General features: G+C 38.0%; 1 protein-coding gene across 1 annotated transcript in view; it reads left to right on the forward strand.

Moving 5' to 3' along the window:
• The first annotated feature begins 580 nt into the window (after positions 1 to 580).
• The window catches only part of LOC139472305 (uncharacterized), a 70,968-nt gene continuing 55,831 nt past the window's right edge, over positions 581 to 15,717 (forward strand). Inside the window, exon 1 of the mRNA XM_071254749.1 lies at positions 581 to 618. The gene's annotated coding sequence lies outside the window, so the exon portion shown is untranslated. The remainder of the gene's footprint in view (positions 619 to 15,717) is intronic.

Consider the following 15,717-nt stretch of genomic DNA (forward strand, 5'->3'; position numbering starts at 1 on the left):
TATTGCCTTAGAGACTTGGGCAAGTCTTGGTCGGCCAAGGCAAGTGATGAAATGTCTTGATCCCTCGACTCTAAAGTTTACGCAATACTATGCATGATTCCCAAACAATTAACCGCAAATGGAAATTGTGTCGTACATATTTATTGGCAGTCCTCCCCCGTCAATTCGACTATTTCATTCAGTTGTTATTGTGATTTGATACTTCTGATTGACCACTTAGAAAGGAGTATTTCCCAGTTTTGTGGTACAATTGATAAACGAACTGTGTTTAACTTATCTTAACGAATCCTTATAAACATGACTTAGGACTGTGTTATATTTTTGCTATATCAACAATAAAATTTTCACCGAAGGAATTGATATGTAGGGGTAAAAGCATACAATTTATTACACATGTATCCTTTGGCAACATGGGTTATAAAAAGATATATTTTTATTTGTTTATTTATACGAAACCCAGTGAATTAAGTTCTTTCCAAACGCCGTCGGTATTCCGAAATACTTCTTCCCGACACAGGGTTCATTTTGAGGCGACACCGCCAAATACGTCTGATGGAAGGATGTTTATGTCGTTACGCACCGGCCACCGGAGACTGAGGCGCGCAGCTTTTTGTTATGGTAAGTTTTATTTTATCTTTCTCCCGTTCACGAGACGCTCACGTGCTCGACACCCACAAGGGCCGTGACACATTCCTAGCCGCTTGCCTGGCAAGATACTGTATGAAGCGGCTTGAAAATATCTAGACGATGCGCCAAATGAGAAGTATGATCGCTCTTCTCCCACTCTGGTGAATTGTTAAAGGCGTTAGATGTTACTGGAATATTGCCAAAAGCAGCGCAAAACGTACTCGCTCTTGGCTATTTTGTATCAACTGAAAGATAACTCCTTGAATACATAAATTGTCCCACCTGAATACATACATGCACCTTAGGGGCTTGTAACGCAAAGATTAGCGGCAAGATATACTGTCGCTACCAGCGTACGTCATAGTCCAAGAAAAGCTTGTAACGCAAAAATCAGCAGCAAGATATATTTCAACTACCGGTGTCAAAGTACTGAAAGAAATATGACACCCCTAGTGACCCCATATCTTGTAGCCGAGCGCCGCGATGGGGTCCTACAGTTAAGACGACCCTATATCACATCAACGCGGCTCTCGGCTGTATCTTGCTGCTAATGTTTGCCTTACAAGCCCCTGTGTGCAGTAAGTCTCATAAAAATAAAATAAAATAATAAATCAAGTCTTCATACACATAGTGATGTTGGAACTGTTGTTAGATTTATTCATTTCAGATAATGATTTGATAAAGGGTACTTTATTGTCCTCAGTCAGTTATACACGACAACCATGTAACTCAAAATAAATCTGTTTTTCAAAAATAATCTTAGTGAGTGAGTGAGTTGGGTTTAACGCCGCTTTTAACAGTATTCCAGTTATATCGCGGCGTGTCACCTTAATGTGGGAGGAAAGCCTGACGCAGGTCTCAGACATTTACCACTTCGGTGAAACCCACGAGCAAGGGTATGGTGCTGACAAACCTAGAAACATAATCGGGGCGAACCGGATTCGAACCCACAATCATAGGTTTCTGGCGTGCCCAAGGGACGCAACTCTGCACAGCGAATCGCTGCGCCTTAGATGACTGGGCCACACGTGCCCCCCCCAAATAATCTTAAAGTATATCCGTAAGCTGTTGCAAATATCATGAATGTAGTATTAAAATCAGATTTAAAGTTTAGGGTGCCAACCCTGACTTCTTGTTTTCATGGAAGAGAACCCAAGTGAGAAAATGTAATGAATCTGTTTCTCTCAAAAAGTTGTTCATCATTATACAGATCTTGAGATGATCTCTGAATGTCTTCTCTGAATATATGAATTCCCTTGTTTACAATCAAGGCTGTTTAGAACAGATCAATGTGAAGAACAACCTCTGCCATGTTTTTGGCTTCAAGTTTTATCTTTAGTTTTTTTAGGGTCAGTTTAAAGTTTTAAGATCAAATTTTGTCTTAGACTAAAGATATTCGTTTATATAAGCTATGTAATGCCCAATTTAAGACAAAATCTCATCTTGTCTTATTGTTTGTTTGTTTGTTTTTTAACACCACACTCAGCAATATTCCAGCCATATGACAGTGGTCTGTAAATAATCTAGTCTGGACAAGAAAATCTAGAGATTGACATTATGAGCATCGATCAAGGCAATTGGATGCAATGACATGCATCAACCAAGTCAGCCAGTCTGACCAACAATCCCCTTAGATGCCGCAATCTTAAGGGTAAATACAAAATATGGAATTAGTTATTTTCATGATTCTTGAACCTGTTTTCCTGTATCCATGGTAATGTCAACCTCCACGTATTTAAAACAGATGGGCTGATGAAGCTGACGGTGTGCACGCATGTGTTCCCACCAATGATGACTACAAAATATGTAAAAAATTTTTTTTTAATAATCATTTTTGTTTTAATCCAATTTCTTCAATAAAACCTAGTCTTAGCAGCATGACTCTTTGTGTGAATTCTAAATGTAGCAAAAGGGTTAGTTTTTAAAACTTTCACAATTGCTGCCCCAAATGCACCAGAATTCAAGGTTTGTCACTATTTGTAACTTAATATTACATTGTTTCATGGTTTTAATAGGTGCCCCCTCTGTCAATTGTCTATGTGCCCAGAGAACTGATTAAGGCAAGCTTCTGTATAAGTGCTTTGTGGCATATTTGCATATCCTTCTTTCCTTACCATTTTTTTCAAAGTAACCAGTACAACTTCTACAAGATGGAATCTCAGCTCTGCCACTTTCTGCTTCAGGGGGGCATGGGTGGCCCAGTCATCAAAGGAGCTTAGATTCGCTATGCAGAGTTGCGTCCCTTGGGCACGCCAGAATCCTCTGATTGTGGGTTCGAATCCCAGTTCGCCCAATTATGTTTCTAGGTTTGTCAGCACTATACCCGTGCTCGTGGGTTTCACCGAAGTTGTAAATGTCTCAGACATGCATCACTTCGGGATTTCCTCCCACATTAAGCTGACACGCCGCGATATAACTGGAATACTGTTAAAAGCGGGGTTAAACCCAACTCACTCACTCACTCTGCTTCAGGATGAAAATCCAAACAAAAATTGTTGTATTTTTAGAACATATTAACGAACATGTTTAGTCCACTAGTCTTTATAATGAACCATGGAAAAACCCTTAAAATGGCAAATCTCTACTATTGTCCTTATGATACCTTAACTATTGGGCAGTGGCAAGGACTATATTACTAGTACCAATGGCTATCAATAGTTTTTCTTTTGCTAGTCACTGATGAAGATAAATACGTATCATGTTTGATAATTAGCTATATCAGAGTAAGAAAAACATATAACTGAAGTCATTTGGGGCATGTTTTCCACAAAAATAAGTATTGTAAGACTAATCGTTGTCTTAGAAACGCTAATTGTTACTTTGATTAATTTTTGCATTTGTATGGCAGATGTTATTCTGGTTTGTGGATGATGAATTAAGAAAGATTGATGGTTTTCAAGAACATGGATGTTGGATGGAAGCTCATCACACATGGGTCAAGTTGATTGCCATCAATATTTGTCAGTTAAAGGTCATGTATGTTTGTTTGTTGTTTAACGCCGCAATCGGCAATATTCCAGCTATATGACAGCGGTCTGTAAATAATCGAGTCTGGACCAGACAATCATTGATCCATGCAATTGGAATATGATGACATGCTTCAACCAAGTCAGCGAACCTAGCCACCCGATCCTGTTGGTCGTCTCTTACTACAAGCATAGTCCCCTTTTACGGCAAGAATGGGTTGCTTAAGACCTATTCTACCCGGGATCTTCACAGGTCGCTTTGAGTCAAACCATGCAACTTTCTAGTGATCAAGATCCGGGTTAGAATTGGTCTTCAGCAACCCATGCTTGATGGGTGCTTCGATTCACTGACATGGTTGATACATGTCATCGGATCCCAGTTGCGTCGATCAGTGCTTATGATATCAATCACTGGATTGTTTGGCCCTACTCAACGCAAATTGGATACGATGACATACATCAACCAAGCCTGACCACCGATCCCGTATTTTTATAGTTCTTGGTTTTCAGATATATTGAGGATGGTCGTGGTTCATATTTTGGGAACAATCAATTAAAATTTTAAAAATCATATCCTTGCATGTTCTTCAAAATAGATTCAGTTATTAATTGGTCAAATTGAACTGTAAACCAAGCTCCATAGATTTAAGCTAAGTCTTTGATCAGCAACATTCTTCTGATGTGTCGTGATCTATTCTTCAATGATTAGTGGATCTATTTTTTATCTGGTACTATGCTGGGAGTGCCCCTCTATTTAACCACCAGTATATCTGTATGGAGCATTGAGAGTGTAAGGTTGGCGGTTCACATGATGGGCAGATAAACTGTGGCATGGTGTCTCAGTGGGCTAGCAATATTAAAACGCATTAGTCGGAGTAGTACAAACAGCTACACTGACAATTGCATGTATGCAGCTACAGTCAAGTCTCATTAATCCGACACTCGTTTATCCGACAATCGGCTTTATCCGACAATCGGCTTTATCCGACACAAATGATGGGAACCGATTTAATCAGTGCTATTCAGACCCGTTAATCTGACAGTCTCGCACTCCCGACTCCGACACACCTAATTTGCAACGAAATGCTGAAATCACTCATTAATTGGTCTCGTTAATCCGACACAGTGATCAGCGTACTCCGTGGTCATCTGCCTGCGAGTACACAGACCTGTGTTTTGATGCAAGACGAGTCGGCGAGTAGCTGCATATTTCAACGGCTGCAGAGATAAACTTGCTTAACAATAAACAAATAATTTTTTAAATACACAAAACAGGATTAATCACATGCCTAAATTACCTCAATCTCATTAAAATCGAATACAAGTTCTTGCTACCGCTTAAGACATCCCATTACAGGTCACGTCAGAACGACCTTTCGCGAACTTTGACCGACCAATGAAATTACTGACAGGATGTCCAATTTTCGATCACGAACGTTGATACTACCTAATTCCATTTATCAGACATACTCGTTAATCCGACATAATCATATGCAACCAACAATGTCGGATTAACGGGACTTGACTGTATATAAGTACAATAATCTTGAATGTGACATCAAACCCCATTTCACCTCACCTCACTGTTACATAAGGTAAAAAATGACGTATTGGCTTCTCAAATAAAACATAAACAAACACTGACATTGAAAACTCTGTTGAGGTCAACATCATCTTTTTGATGTGTAGAGATCTAATCTTCAAAGATTTGTGGATCTAATTTTATCTGCTAACTGTGCAGGGAGTGCCCCTCTACTTAACAGCCAGTACTTTTGCATTACATATGAAACAAATGACAAGAATAAAGATTGAAACTCTTGCCCTTTCAAGACCAAGAATCTGTTGAGTTGAGACATGTTTAAGTACACACAAGATCTTTGGGCAATTAACCATCTGTCTGGTCTGAAACAGACGAAAATAGTCCCGTTTATTTTCGTGGATCACTTGCTGCTGATCCTCCTGTTCCTCAGGTCTGTTATTAAATCCGTGTGTGTTTACGTCAATACCATCAGCAGGTGCGGGACAAGGAAGGAATGTCACCATGTAATTACCCTCACAGTTAAACAGGATTACTTACAGTTGAAACAATTAACCCCTGCCACAGAGAGTTTAGAAACTGCCACAGATTGGAAAGTCTGGACATTCTAAATGAGTTCATTAGGTGCTGAAAATGAGCCAGCTGTGAATCACCAATCGGAGCATAGTTCATAGTTCAGCTACAGCCATGTTCATTTGCTATTTGCGTTAGTCTGAAAAGTTTAATACAATATCCATGAAAGTAGCATGTTTTCTTCCAACTTCTAAATGTTTGGTGATTTGATCCTGGCCGTGTCATACCAAAAGATGTTAAAAGATGGTACTTGTTGTTACCCTGCCTGTGCTTTGCATTAAAGGGACAACTACTGGTTGGTTTGGCGTCAGTACACTGAATGTGGGTGGGGTATTCATGTTAAAACTGCGGCATGGTTTCAGTGAACTATAAAATCAGCATTAGTCTGGACTAGTACAAGCACAACACACACGCACATACACACACTAACACACACATGCATGCACGTTTCTATTTTATGATTAAACAATATTTCACGTAACTAACCACGGGTCCGGGTAGTCCTGTGGGTACCCGGGTCCTACTCAGTACCCACCCGACCCGGGGTTCCCGAGTACCCGAGTTACCCGTCCCAGCCCTATCACACACACACATGCCCAAAATCTCGAACACAATGTTAAATCCCATTTCAGCTCTAAATGCTCACAGGTACTTAAGTTTGATTCAAACTTCTCTATTAATTAACTTTTAAGGATTTACTGAATTACACAATGTCACAGTTTCACAAATAAACAAAATTACAAAGTCTAAAAATAGTACGAAAATGGGCTCCAGGCTGTAAAGTACTGTCTGTCTGTATGTCATTGAACATGTATAAAGACAAATAAATTGTATTTATGAATCGAGAGTGCAGCTTTAAACCTCCTTTAGGCCTTATATTTTTAACTAGTTGGTTTACAGTTGGCCTAAAATTCAATATAGGTGATCGGAAAAAAATATTTCAAAAATCGATTTCCAGATTATACTGCTACTAGTGAATGAAAACCAAACAAGTTTTAAGATGGCAGGGTACTGAAAGATACTTGATCGGTTTTTTTAAAGATTAAAGATTTTTATATGTCTTTAGCAAATAGTTCTAAAATGTTCCATTATACACTTTTCAAAAATTCATTTAGTCTAGAGTTGTATTTGTCTGCTATCACTATCAACAAATTTCGTGTTGCACTAGCCCAGTTTCACTGTAGCTCCCACACTCTCCATATTGAGACTGGTAGATATGTTAATACTCCACGAGAGCAGAGATTGTGCAATAGTTGCAACCAAAGATATGTTGAGAATGAATATCATTTTTTATTAATTTGTAACGCTTATGATGAACTTCGTCTTCAGTATTTACCACAGAAGTATTTTGTACATCCTACTCTTGCTAAATTCAATATGCTTATGGCGGTAAACAATGAAACTGTAATTAGAAATGTTGCAACTTTTATATACCATGCTATGAATGTTAGACTCCAAACACTAAGCCTATAAATGTTAATGATGGACCGAATATTGTACCATGGGCCGCTGGCCTACACATGTACATGAATAAAGAATTGAATTGATATGTATCATTCACTATTTCTTATAAACAACAGTGATGAAAGTTTTTTTTTATTTCACCTGTTTGAAAAACAGTCAGTCCAAAAGAAAATCGTCAAAAGTCCTTATATTTTTTTTCTAATTTCAGGTGTCTTTTGTGTCTGTCGGCTTGAAAACTAAATGAAAAACTAGCACTATCCAAGCAGAGAGTGGAATGCCCAGAACTGGTTTCACATATTGTACCCATTTTGTGACTCAATGTTGGCGTGTTGAGCTGAATCTTTAGCCACTAGGCGACCAATGAGTGAGCATCATGATGTGTGATTATGCTCACAGAAGTAGTGATCGTGAGAAAATCTTTCAGATCTTTCTGGGCGCTGATTTTGAGACTATAGATAGTGGGATTTTGGCAAGTATCACAGTATCACATTAAGTACTTCTCCGATGTTCCTTCCCTTGGGTTATTGGTTTGTTTAGGGGGCGGTCGGGTAGCCTAGTCGCTTATCACGCCGAAGACCCGGGTTCGATTCCCGACATGGGTACAATGTGTGAAGCCCATTTCTGGTGTCCCCCCGCCGTGATATTGCTGGAATATTGCTAAAAGCTACGTAAAATCAAACTCACTCACTCATTGGTTTGTTTAGTTTTACCTTGCTGTCTTGTCACATATTGCTATCATGATATAACATTTATAACAAGTTTTCCTATAATAATTAGATCCACATCAAGTGCTTTTATGAGTTATCATGATGTATAAATATTACACCATGATAACTCATAAAAGCACTTGATGTGGATCTAATTATTATAGGAAAACTTAGTATAAATGTTATATCATGATAATATGCGCTCCCATTACCTTAGGCTAGCATCTATCTAAAAAGCTATAACTGAAACTACTGATATTTTATATATGCATTTTACCTGATGATAAGTATTACTTGCTAAACTATTATATGAAATGATGTATAAATATTACACCATGATAACTCATAAAAGCACTTGATGTGGATCTAATTATTATAGGAAAACTTAGCATAAATGTTATATCATGATATTTCACTCATTCCTTCAATATATTATTCAATTTGGTGATTAAATTATGATTGAAAAGTGTGGTTTACTCCTGTCTAAAAATTAACACCAAAATATACAAGCAAAAATGTTCGAAGTATAAACATTTTTATATACTTATTTCAATATTTCGGCTTATCCGACGTTGGACACAACCAAAAATGATGCTTAAAGAAGACATATGCAGGGTAAGCTTTTACTTGGAGTCAGCCATAAGTTTGACACATCAGTGTGTGACTGTAATCCTCTTTTGAAACAGCACTTTTTAGATTTTTCAATTGTCCAATATTAAGCAAGTTTAATGTCTCATTATTCATATGGCCTTGGACTTGTCTGTTTCAATTTCAGCAAGACAGTGTCTATTTTTGGTCAATTAGTAACATTGTGTACAATGGGATAGTCACAAAAATATATCTAAAAGGTGTCATGTTTAGTATAAGAACACATCAGTGAATCGGTGTAGCTTTTGTATGATAATGACAAACCAACTGATGGTGATTCCACAGAAACAAACTTCACATACACACAATGTAAATCTTTTCACAATCAGCATCGTTACAAGTCCAATACTACACAAAACGCTGAACACTCTTTTGTTGTATGTTGGTGTTGACAAATTCGGTAAGGTAAAGACGCACCAATGGATCCCACACTCTATTAAGGGCTATTGTGGCTGAACGAAAAGGGAAGTATGGGTCTATTAACATCCTTTGAAATGACCTGCTACAAGAAGCTGGCCCATTATGGGCTGAAGCTAAATGCTGTCATTTACCCTGCAGATATACAGGAAATGTCAACGGGACCCATTACCTGAAGAATGGTACCGTTGGCGCCAAGGCAACACAGCAAAGGGCAGCTCTCAGACACTGGCAACGTGTAGCCATGTTTGCTTACAGTCTTGTATTTTGACCTTTACATCTGAAAAATCTAAACAGTCATTTAAGAGATTTTTCATGCTGTGGATGAATATCATTGAAAAAACATTTTTGATATTGTGTTTAATCAGTTGAGGAATTGAAAAAAGATTCACAGAATAATAATATTTCCAGACAATTTGTTTTAATAAAAAATATTTTTTGTATTCATTTTTAATATTTGAAAAAAAATATTATTATATGAGTTACATGCATTGGGCTTTTGTTGTTTTTCTAATAGGAAAATTATAGAAATGTTTTTGTGTATTTGTGTTTTAGAGGAAAATTTCAGAGAAACAAGGTGAAGTATTCTGCTATACCTCCTTAAAAAATTACTCTCATGGGGGAAATTAGAAATTGAAATCTTTGTTTGAAATGGGGGATATATCTGGTGAAACAAACTAAATATGTCATTAGGTATTCCTTTGGGCATTCCAGTTACATGTTTACGAATGATATAGTCAAATCCTTCATATTCCTGGGCCCGCTAGCACTAACACCATCATAACTCCCATACTTTAACAGAAACATGCAATAGTCTTAGCACTAAGACCATTATAACTCCCATACTTTAACAGAGACATACAATAGTCTTAGCACTAAGACCATCGTAACTCCCATACTTTAACAGAAACATGCAATAGTCTTAGCACTAAGACCATTATAACTCCCATACTTTATCAGAGAAATACAATAGTCTTAGCACTAAGACCATCGTAACTCCCATACTTTATCAGAGACATACAATAGTCTTAGCACTAAGACCATCGTAACTCCCATACTTTAACAGAGACATACAATAGTCTTAGCACTAAGACCATCTTAACTCCCATACTTTAACAGAGACATACAATAGTCTTAGCACTAAGACCATGGTAACTCCCATACTTTAACAGAGACATACAATAGTCTTAGCACTAAGACCATGGTAACTCCCATACTTTAACAGAGACATACAATAGTCGTAGCACTCAGACCGTCGTAACTTCCATACTTTAACATAGATGAACAAGCCTTAACGCTAAGACCATCGTAACTCCCATACTTTAACAGAGACATACAATACTCTTAGCACTAAGACCATCGTAACTCCCATACTTTAACATAGGCTGAGATAGCCTTAACGCTAACACCATACTTTAACTTAGATGTACAATAGTCTCAGGGATGAGACCATCGTAACTCTAGTTCTTGAACATAGTATACCGTATTCAACGTAATAAGCACCCCACTCTAATAAGCGCCCACCGTGATATTTGCTAATATATTGGCTAGTGAACAATCGCAATTAGCACCCCTTCCAATTGATCAATGTACAGAAGACTTATTTATTCGACATGTATTATATGCACCCTTAATTATGGGCAATTAAATTCATGAAAAATATATCTGTCGTACATAAACATTTCAGGCTGTCAGCATAAACCACAAAATTTATCTTTCTACTGTTTTTTTCCACCAAAATAATATTCTAATAAGAGCCCCCTATTCCTAATTTTGAGAGCACCCTGTGTGTTTATTACGTCGAATACGGTAATCATTTACTGTAATTCATATCCCTACATATCTTATCTTGTTAGAAGACTCTGATAATATTTCTATGTTTGTCAGCACCATACCTGTGCTTGTGGGTTTTACTAACGTGGTAAATATCTATCTATTACTGAAGTAGTATTACTGAAGGAAGTATATCACATTAAGAATTAAGAAATATAATTTTGCACTTACAGATGCTTTTATTATGTATTTAGTCATAATCAAGTCATTTGGAACTTTTACATTTTTTATATTTTTATCAAAACAGCACAACTGTATCATTACATTACTTGCATCTCGAAAGTCTGACAGTTTCAACCTACACTCCACCACTAATCACCCAGACATTGCCTGGCCCTTACTAGGAGTGTCAGCCTAACTAGCATTTAGCCCACGTGGATAAAACATTTACACAGAGCTTTTAGTCTGTCACCCTATCAGCCTGACCCGTACTCCCCTGGGAAACTCCATTGTGAAGGAAGGTGCAGTCCTCCTGCTGTAAGCCAGTCGAGGGTGTTGCGATCAGGAAGGGTCCCTCTCATGGTGTAAATAAGTATATGGGTGTCACAATTCACATCCTCCAAATCTCGAGGGTTCACATTTCGATAAACTTACACTAACCCCTGGATCCAGTCTTGAATTACCCGCCCTTGATTTACCCGCCCTTGATTTCCAGTTGCCAATTGATTGGCTACGCTACTAGGTCTAACGTACCAATCAGAATGCGAGTTACAAACTAGTCTCAATGTTAAGTTGCCCAGTCCTATTGATTATGATCGAGTCTGCGAGAAATTAAACACGCTAAAGAAAGCGATCAAAGACTTTTTGATGGTAAGGATGTCTCCATGTCCCTTTAAACTGGCTTTGGTTTCCAGGTAATAAGAGTTACCTCCCTTACCCTTCCTTATGTTGACCTTTGATAGGTCATCAAATGATAATGAAAATGAAGGGCAGGTAATCTGCGATCACAAGAACCACGGGAATGGATCCAGGGTTTGGTGCAAGTTTACCGAAATGTAGATGTAGAGGATGCATAATTCAGGACTTGCTGTACTTGCATTGTGTCAGTTTTGATCCAAGTTCCTCTACTTAGTAGCTGTCCTTTGTTTGTTGTTTAATGCCGCACTCCGCAATATTCCACCTATATCATTTAATCATTATACCACTATCAATAGTCAAGTCTTGATTGAGTGATTGACATCATGAGCAACTATCTACGCAGTTGGCATACAATGGTATGCATCATCCAAGTCACAAGCCTGACCTCCCAACCCCATGAATCGTCTCTTATGACAAGGATGGATATCCGAAGACCAATTATAAACCTGATGTTCACGGTGGTACTTTGTAGGTGAATATGCTGGACGCCCTCATCGACTGCCCACTTTCCCATAGTGAGGAGCAGATCACATACTAGAATACTATTATTACTATTCTTATTATCATTTTTTTATATATCATCATCATCATCATCATCATCATTATTATTATTATTAAGACCTGTCACCTTTCACTACACAACTTAAAAAAATAAGTTTGGTCTTAATTATTATCAATAACCTGTTCAGCTTGAAATGTCATCATCATCATCATCATCATCATCATCATCATCGTCATCATCATCGTCATCATCATTATTATTAAGACCTGTCACCTTTCACCACACAACTTAAAAAAATAAGTTTGGTCTTAATTATTATCAATAACCTGTTCAGCTTGAAATGTCATATCATCATCATCATCATCATCATCATCATCATCATCATCATCAACATCATCATCATCATCATTATTATTAAGACCTGTCACCTTTCACTACACAACTTAAAAAAATAAGTTTGGTTTTCATTATTATCATTTACCTGTTCAGCTTGAAATGTCATATATCTTCGAGATAACTGATGATTTTAAAATGGTGCCCTTTAACAAAGCTTCAGTCAATAGAAGTGATGCAAAGTTGTGACAGATTGTCCTTTCTGCAGCTGAGAGTGTGTGTGTGTGGGAGGGGGCGTAATAAGACAACTTAATGGGAAGGAGCTAATGCCTGACATCGAGGAGCCACAGATGTTTGCATTTAATACTCATGAGTACAGAGGCGCCGCCAACAAGCCGTGGATCACATTAGGGTCAAATTGGGATTTAAACCCACGATTATCCAATCCTAACACGGATGAGGGACACATCGCTACACAGTGGCTTGAGAGACCTTGACAAAGACCTTCAAGAAATTCCGCCGTGAATGCAAGACAAGTGACAGTTATGAAATATTCAAACAGAGAGAGTGTTTCAGTTTATTAGCGTCAAGTCTGAGCATGTATTTATCACATTAAACTTGCTAATCTGAAAAAGCTGTTGAGAGCAACTCAGACATGCATCTTTATGGTGATATAATGGAGTGTGATGATGGGGGGCCCTGGTTCAGAATGTTTTAAACATCGGACAGATGAACTGATGTGCTGAGGGACAGACTGTTATATATTACTCAACAGACGATAAGGACAACCCGATTCTTTCATATTGCTGTAGATAATCTGTGATGGTGGTCCCTGACACGCTGAGGGACAGACTGTTATATATTACTCAACAGACGATAAGGACAACCCGATTCTTTCATATTGCTGTAGATAATCTGTGATGGTGGTCCCTGATAGGCTGAGGGACAGACTGTTATATATTACTCAACAGACGATAAAGACAACCCGATTCTTTCATATTGCTGTAGATAAACTGTGATGGTGGTCCCTGATAGGCTGAGGGACAGACTGTTATATATTACTCAACAGACGATAAGGACAACCCGATTCTTTCATATTGCTGTAGATAATCTGTCATGGTTGTCCTTGACATGCTGAGGGACAGACTTATATATTACTCAACAGACGATAAGGACAACCCGATTCTTTCATATTGCTGTAGATAATCTGTCATGGTTGTCCTTGACATGCTGAGGGACAGACTTATATATTACTCAAAAGACGATAAGGACTACCCGATTCTTTCATATTGCTGTAGATAATCTGTGATAGTTGTCCTTGACATGCTGAGGGACAGACTTATATATTACTCAAAAGACGATAAGGACTACCCGATTCTTTCATATTGCTGTAGATAATCTGTGATGGTGGTCCCTGATAGGCTGAGGGACACACTGTTATATACCATATTCGATGTAATAAGCGCTCAGGGCGCTCCAAAATTGGAAATGGGTGGCTCTTATTAGAATATTATTTTGGTGGAAAAAAACACAGAGTTGAAAGATAAATTTCGTGGTTTATGCTGACAGTCTGAAATGTTTATGTACGACAGATATATTTTTCCAGAATTTAATTGCCCATGATTAAGGGTGCATATAACACACCAGTGCATATTATACGTGAAAAAATAAGTCTTGTGTACATTGATCAATCGGAGGGGGTGCCAATTGGGATTTTTCACTTGCCAATATATTAGCAAATATCACCGTGGGCGCTTATTAGAGCGGGGCGCTTATTATGTCGAATACGGTATTACTCAAAAGATAATCTGTTATTGTGGTTATTGTGGACTGTTATATATTACTCAAAAGACGATAAGGACTACCCGATTCTTTCATATTGCTGTAGATAATCTGTTATTGTGGTCCCTGACATGCTGAGGGACAGACTGTTATATATGACTCAACAGACAATAAGGACTACGCGATTCTTTCATATTGCTGTAGATAATCTGTGATGGTGGTCCCTGACATGGTGAGGGACAGACTGTTATATATTACTCAACAGACAATAAGGACACCCCGATTCTTTTATATTGCTGTAGATAATCTGTCATGGTGGTCCTTAACTTCTTTTGAGTAATATGAAAGTACAGTGTGAAAAGTAGTTATCCAGTTTGATAATGGTGTAAGAATCTACATCAAAGCATTGCTTTATGCAATAAAACAGAAGTTGTTATCAATTATGTGAGTTTTCTTACTTTCTCGCCAATCTAATGCCAATCAAACAGCTAGAATGTACAGTGAATTCTTACTAAGTTGAAACATTTTAAGCTGAAAAAACTCTTATGTAGATCTAGTGGTAGAGCGTCCGCCCGGAGAGCGGAAGATCCGAGGTTTGATTCCCGGCCGCGTCATACCAAAAGACGTTAAAAGATGGTACTTGTTGTTACCCTGTCTGGCGCTCGGCATTAAGGGGCTAAAACAAGGACTGGTCGGCTGGGAGTCAGTATACTGTGTCTGAGTGGGGTATTCATGTTAAACTGTGGCATGGTATCTCAGTGTGCTAGCACTATAAATTGGTATCAGTCCGGACTAGTACAAGCAGCCACACACACACACACACGTGCATGAATTTCACTATATAGATGCAATAATCTTGGACGCGACATTAAACCCAATTTCACCTCACCTCTTATGTAGATACTTTCCTTTGGTCCTGGCAAGCGTACTATATGATTATCATTATTTTATATCTGATAAGTGGAGTCCTAATTACAAAACCTGTTATCTAGAAACATTTCCTTGGTCACCAGAGACATGTTAAAAGGAAACTTTGACTTGATAAGTAGAATAGCAGTCAGTGTGGTAGTACGCGCACTACTGACTAAGGCGTCACTACTCAGTTGATTAAGTTACAGACAACTGGAAGTGCTAATACCCACCTGACACTAATTGCCCTGAACACTCAATGCCATTTAGACAGTGGTAAATTGTAACAAATGTTATATTTGGGATAACACTTTCTTAGTAAAGTACAGATACTCATACTTTTTGGGTTGAGTCCCATCCGGTAGGTTCTCTAATAATTTGTGAAAGTTCATGAACCATTTGCAAATATTCGATTTTTGATTATTCTCTCGAAGTATATCTATATTAAAATCTTCTGCAATTAGAGTGTACATATTCATATCGACTGTGTTTCCTATTGATTGATCAATTAGTTCCCAATACGCTTCACTCTTATCTGCACGATAAACAGTACCAATTAAA

Source organism: Haliotis cracherodii, unplaced genomic scaffold (genome assembly GCF_022045235.1).
Source record: "Haliotis cracherodii isolate W230 unplaced genomic scaffold, xgHalCrac1.p SCAF_24, whole genome shotgun sequence".
In the NCBI taxonomy this organism is placed as follows: Eukaryota; Metazoa; Mollusca; class Gastropoda; order Lepetellida; family Haliotidae; genus Haliotis; species Haliotis cracherodii.